Here is a 6,506-nt window from a genome sequence, read left to right as displayed (position 1 = left end):
CCGGAGATAAAACCGTAGCATGCTGCGGTTTTCTCTTTTGCCTGATCAGTCAAAACGACTGAACTGAAGACATCCTGATGCAAACTGAACGGATTGCTCTCCATTCAGAATGCATGGGGATAAAACTGATCAGTTCTTTTCCGGTATAGAGCCCCTGTGACAGAACTCTATGCCGGAAAAAAAAAACGCAAGTGTGAAAGTACCCTCTTTCACACTTGCGTTGTCCGGATCCGGCGTGTACTCCACTTGCCGGAATTACACGCCGGATCCGGAAAAACGCAAGTGTACTGAAAGCATTTGAAGACGGATCCGTCTTCAAAATGCTTTCAGTGTTACTATGGCACCCAGGACGCTATTAAAGTCCTGGTTGCCATAGTAGTAGTGGGGAGCGGGGGAGCGGCATACTTACAGTCCGTGCGGCTCCCGGGGCGCTCCAGAATGACGTCAGAGCGCCCCATGCGCATGGATCATGTGATCCATGCGATCACGTCATCCATGCGCCTGGGGCGCCCTGACGTCACTCTGGAGCGCCCCGGGAGCCGCACGGATGGTAAGTATGCTGCTCCCCGCTCCCCACTACAGTTTACCATGGCTGCCAGGACTTTAGCGTCCCGGCAGCCATGGTAACCATTGAGAAAAAGCTAAACGTCGCATCCGGCAATGCGCCGAAACGACGTTTAGCTTAAGGCCGGATCCGGATCAATGCCTTTCAATGGGCATTCATTCCGGATCCGGCCTTGCGGCAAGTGTTCCGGATTTTTGGCCGGAGCAAAAAGCGCAGCATGCTGCGCTATTTGCTGCGGCCAAAAAACGTTCCGTTCCGGAATGGAAGACATCCTGATGCATCCTGAAGGACGGACTGTCCATTCAGAATGCATTAGGATAATCCTGATCAGTATTCTTCCGGCATAGAGCCCCGACGACGGAACTCTATGCCGGAAGACTATAACGCAGGTGTGAAAGGGCCCTAAGTCTCCTGTTTGGAGTATTTGGGTCAGTTCACATGGCTGATTTCAAAATACACGTGTAAAAAATCTGCGCTGAATCCAAGCAGATTTTTCTGCTCCAAAATTAGGAGTGTTTTTGATGTGTCTGTGAAGGTTCTCATTTATCCAGGTCATGCTATATCTGTGAAGAATAAATCAAGGCAACTGGACGTACTGTAGATTTCTTGAAAATGTTTCACTCGTTCTTCCAACAAGCTTTCTCAATTCTGACCGACTGTACAAGAATTCTCTGGGAATAAATATGTAACTGAAACAACATCTGGTAATTATACCCAGCATGGGGTCAGAGGTGTTGATTCCATTATCCTAATTGGAGTCAGTAGGTGATAATGACCTCCCAGAAAAAGGTGTCAAGACAGCATTGTATGTGGCAGACAATAGATGTCTAAACCCCCCCCCCCCCCCCCCCCCGTCTCTAGTCAAGGTTGACCTTTGACCCCATGCTGGGTATAATTACCAGATGTTGATTCAGTTACATATTTATTCCCAGAGAATTCTTGTACAGTCACTCAGAATTGAGAAAGCTTGTTGGAAGAACGAGTGAAACGTTTCAAGAAATCTACAGTAAGTCCAGTTGCCTTGATTTATTCTTTAGATATGTTTTTTTATGTGTATTTTTCTGTTTCCTATTAATTACAATGGGAAAAATCAGTGCTGATTCTGCCCCAAGATGGGGCATGCTGCTTCTTTTTTACAAGTGTAAATTGAAATGAATGAGGCAGTTTACAGGCGTATTACTCGGCCCAAAACTGTGTTAGGCCTCTTTCACCCGGGCGTCATGTTTTTGGCTCGGATAAGAGGCGGGTGCGTTGCGGGTGCATGCACGATTTTTCCGCGCGAGTGCAAAACATTGTAATGCGTTTTGCACTCGCGTGAGAAAAATCGCGCATGTTTGGTACCCGAACTTCTTCACAGAAGTTCGGGCTTGGGATTGATGTTCTGAAGATTGTATTATTTTCCCTTTATAACATGGTTATAAGGGAAAATAATAGCATTCTGAATACAGAATGCATAGTAAAACAGTGCTGGAAGGGTTAAAAAAAATAAATAAAAAGTTAACTCTCCTTATCCTCTTGATCGCGTAGTTCCCGGTTGGTCTCTTTAGCTGTGGGCTAAAGGACCTGTGGTGATGTCAGATCACATGCTTCATCACCATGGTGATGGGCCATGTGATTGGAGCATGTGATCTGACATCACCACAGGTCATTCAGCCCACAGCTAAAGAAGAGACCGACCGGGAACTACGCGATCAAGAGGATAAGGGGAGTTAACTTTTTTTTTTTTTATAAACCCTTCTAGCACTATTATACTAAGCATTCTGTATTCAGAATGCTATTATTTTCCCTTTATAGCCATGTTATAAGGGAAAATAATACAGTGAATAGACTGTCACCTAGAACCCATGCGTGAAAATCGCACCGCATCCGCACTTGCTTGCGGATGCTTGCGATTTTTCATGCAACCCCATTCATTTCTATGGGGCCTGCGTTACGTGAAAAACGCAGAATATAGAGCATGCTGCGATTTTCACGCAACACATAAGTGATGCGTGAAAATCACCGCTCATGTGAACAGCCCCATAGAAATGAATGGGTCAGGATTCAGTGCGGGTGCAATGCGTTCACCTCACGCATCGCACCCGCGCGGAATACTCGCCCGTCTAAAAGGGGCCTTAAACTGACCCTTAGAGGTAGCCAAAAAGAAAGTGTATCTAATACTCTAAAATATATGGTATATTGGAGGTGGTAAGTTGATTTGATGTTGGGTTTTTGCATTTCAAGGTATGTGCACTTTTTTTTTTAAATTTATTTCTTTAATTATTTTTCCTTTGGATTAGCATTAACAACTGCCGTGGGTCAACACATGGATTAGCCCCATTCTAATCGGCTATGCTTTCTGCATGAAAACAGCATCAAGAACTGACACATAACTTCTTGATCCAGATCTTAAATTCATGGGGACGAGCGATGGCGTTAGGGATCACTCTTCCATATCCTGTGGAGGAGATCGCTGCGTTGTCTTCTCTGTTGACAAGCAGACGATTGCCTGGAAGAAATGCTTCCTTCCCGACAATCACCTGGCAGATTGCATAATGTAATACAGCCCTAATCCTGTCTAATGTTTATCACACAAACGCTCATTCATCAGATGATCACGTCTCATATAGTCCATTGTAATCAGGGATGTGCCGCTGGCCAACGATGAATCTGTATGGGGAAGAGGAGAGATTTCATTAGTGATTGCCTGTCTCCATACAGAGGGGATGATTGCTGCATGTAACACGCCGACAAGAATAGGCATATTCTATTAGTGCTGGCGATGTGCGGTCCGCACATTGCCGGTGCCTGTGTTTTGTGGATCTACAACACACACGGATGTGTGAATGGACCCTAAATGTGGCGCTGAAGGTTTTTTTTTTGTGTAAAAATTAAGCCACATTTCTGGTGCATTTAGTATAGGTAATCTTCCCTAATGTCCATCAGTGTAAGTGCCAGGCTGTTGCACTGTTAATATGCTGGGCAGATGAAATGCAGCTGTGCCATACAGAGGTAGCAGAGCTGAACACTGCATAGTTTGTGCAACAAGATAGAATTGCAATGCGTAGACCTGCAGTCCTGTGTCAAAGCAACATTCTCATGGGCTGTACTAGGCGACAGACTAAACTTCTCCAACCTTCATAGACATTCACTCTCCAGCTGTTTAGGCAGGCCTGACTGTTCTCCAGAGGTTGCCTCCCAAGCATCCCATGGAGCCGCCAAATTTAGCTTTGGCTCTTCTAAAAGGAGAATTGCAAGGGGGTGAGGAGCATAAGTTGACGCGTATGCTTGCACTCGCTAGACTCGAGGAAGGACACTTCACCCTGAGATATCCTGTGCAAAGGGAGCGCACCGTGGTTGTCTAAAAAGTCCACACACTAAAGTGTTGTATTAATAGGCGTATAGCTAGAGTTGTTTCGGAGGTCATGGGCTGTAATCCGCCAACAATGCAGTCTCGCTATGGTATGTAGATGTCACTCCTGTTTATTTCTAATTTACATAGAATTTGTAAGGGAGAGACTAAGGACTCGTTCACCAGAGCGAGTTTTCAATCTGGATGCAATTTGTGTAGTGAACGCATAACATCCAGATTTCAGTGGATCTGTGCACATGAGCTTATCACTAATCATCTCTGCGTTCAGGAAAAATCGCAGTATGTTCTATATTGTGCGTTTTTCACACAGCCCTGGCTCCATAGAAGTGAATTGGGCTTGTGTGAAAAACAGAAGGCGTCTGGATGCAATGTGTTGCTAGGAGATGAGTGTTATTCGGTTTTAGAAAAACTGATTGCCTCCGCGTGGAAAAAACTGAAACGCTGAACACAAGCACAGACCAGACCTATCCAACTTGCATGCAAGCAGTGTTTTTCTATGACGCCGTGCGCTTCCTGCTGCTGCCGCCGCAGTACAGTGATGCACTGGTATGAGCTATATGAGTGTATTACTGTACTCACAGCAACCAATGAGCCGTGCGCTCCTGCACTCAGAAAAAATCCAGGCCGGTATCACACGTTCCGTGTTCCACGGATGTGTGCATGAGGCTTTAAACATTGTTACACAGTACCCTGTGGGTAATTCTTACCTCCTAAAAAGGTTCACATCTGGGTTCTGTCAGAGGGATATCCTGCCTAACTGAGTTACCATATCTAGCATAGCCAGATAATGATGTAAAGCGCTGGATTACCATTGACTAGAATGGGTCCCGGCAACAGTGCTGGCTTTTGACTGGACAAAAAGACCTGCACGCGTTACTTTTTTTTTTTTTTTTTTTAAGCTGAAAGCCGGCATTTCTGCTATAAAGCTTCCGGATATAGTCAGTGGTGATTGGTGGCTATGTCTGACGGATTTCTAAACGCAGATGTGAACGTACCCTTAGGAAACACAACTACCAGTGAGAAAAAGTACAATCTGTAATTGCAACATATATTACAGTAGATAACCCTCAATGGGGTGAGAGGGGTCAGAGGTGTAGTCCTAAAAAATGTTATTACAAAAAAAAAGTATTATTGTGTGTGCAGATAATGCCTTTAGTCTGTGGCAGTGATGGCTAACCTCCGGCACTCCAGCTGTGGTAAAACTACGACTCCCAAGATCTACACTTGTTTGGGTGTTCTCAGAATGGAGCATGCTGGGAGTCGTAGTTTCACCGCAGCTGGAGTGCTGGAGGTTAGCCATCACTGGTCTATGGCAACGACCACATTAGTTACACTTGGTCAGAAATGTTCCTGTGTACGTGTGGTTTATATGATGGCACATTAGTATAATCTGGGGCGTAAAACAGCTTGTCCTGTAGACCTCCTGCTGTGAAGGACACAACCTCTGCTTAGACTATGTACATAAAGTGGTTGATCGCCTGCCTGTCTTGTACATTTAATTTCCCAGGCGGATCATGAACACAGTTCTTTGGGATTGGAGCTGGATATGTTTAGGACTGATACCATGAGGACTAAGGGAAGGACGCCATAAAGTTGTGCCGCACAAAAATACAGGCAACTTGTCTGCAACATTTTTATTTTATAACTGGGATTTGGCTGCGAAAATGTCGCTGTGTCTCATGCAACTTACATTGAAGTCAATGGAGTAAAAGTCGCGACTTGTGACACAGAATCCAGCAGTGTTGGATTTTATGCAACGGTCACATTGCAGTAGCAGTACGTCACACTGCGATACCATGAACATACATTATATGGAAAGTCGCACGATACGTTTCACTGTGTAGCTGTACCCTGAATTCTCAGATTGCACTTGTGGATAGTGTTTTACCTCATTAGTTTGAAACCTAAACCAGGATGGAAAGATGTATGCTACGCCTCTTCTGTGCATTCACTCTTCACTTTGGCTTCAAAATACTGATTAGGTCTTCAGTGTGTGAATACGGCATTAGAGGGCACAGTTGCAAATATGTGACCGCATCCTAAATGGCCATCAAAGATTTGGAAAATGGCATGTCACATATGGGCCTTGTGTTTGTGCCTAGATAATGGCATGTGATCACATATACACGGATTCTCTATTCTACATAGACTTGCCATAGGACCTTCCCAGATCAAAGGCAAAGTATTGAAAACATGAAAGTTGTAAATTGCATGTTAAAGAAAACCTTTCATAGGTCCTGACATTACCATATAAATACCTGGTAGTGTAGGGCATATTGAAGAGATGTGGGCTGCGCTGGTTTCCCGCCTGGTATGTATATCCATACCATCGGTACAGGGAGGAGGAGACGGCCGTGTTTCTCAAGGGGCGTCTCCTTCTTCCTGGCTGCGAGCTGCCCATTCAAAGTAGAGAGAGTCACAGCCAGGGAGAAGGTGAGCTTTTCTTCTCTGTGTTCGGTCAGTGATTTCCATCAGTGATTGTGAGACAAAACCAGGTGCAGCTCTGAGCACACAACAGGTGCAGATCTTTCCCTTACACCTTATGTCTGTGTATCTCCCCTCCTGGTTTTGGCTCACAATGACTGATCG

This window comes from Bufo gargarizans, chromosome 2, assembly GCF_014858855.1.
Source record: "Bufo gargarizans isolate SCDJY-AF-19 chromosome 2, ASM1485885v1, whole genome shotgun sequence".
Taxonomy (NCBI): domain Eukaryota; kingdom Metazoa; phylum Chordata; class Amphibia; order Anura; family Bufonidae; genus Bufo; species Bufo gargarizans.
This window is presented reverse-complemented; position numbering follows the sequence as displayed.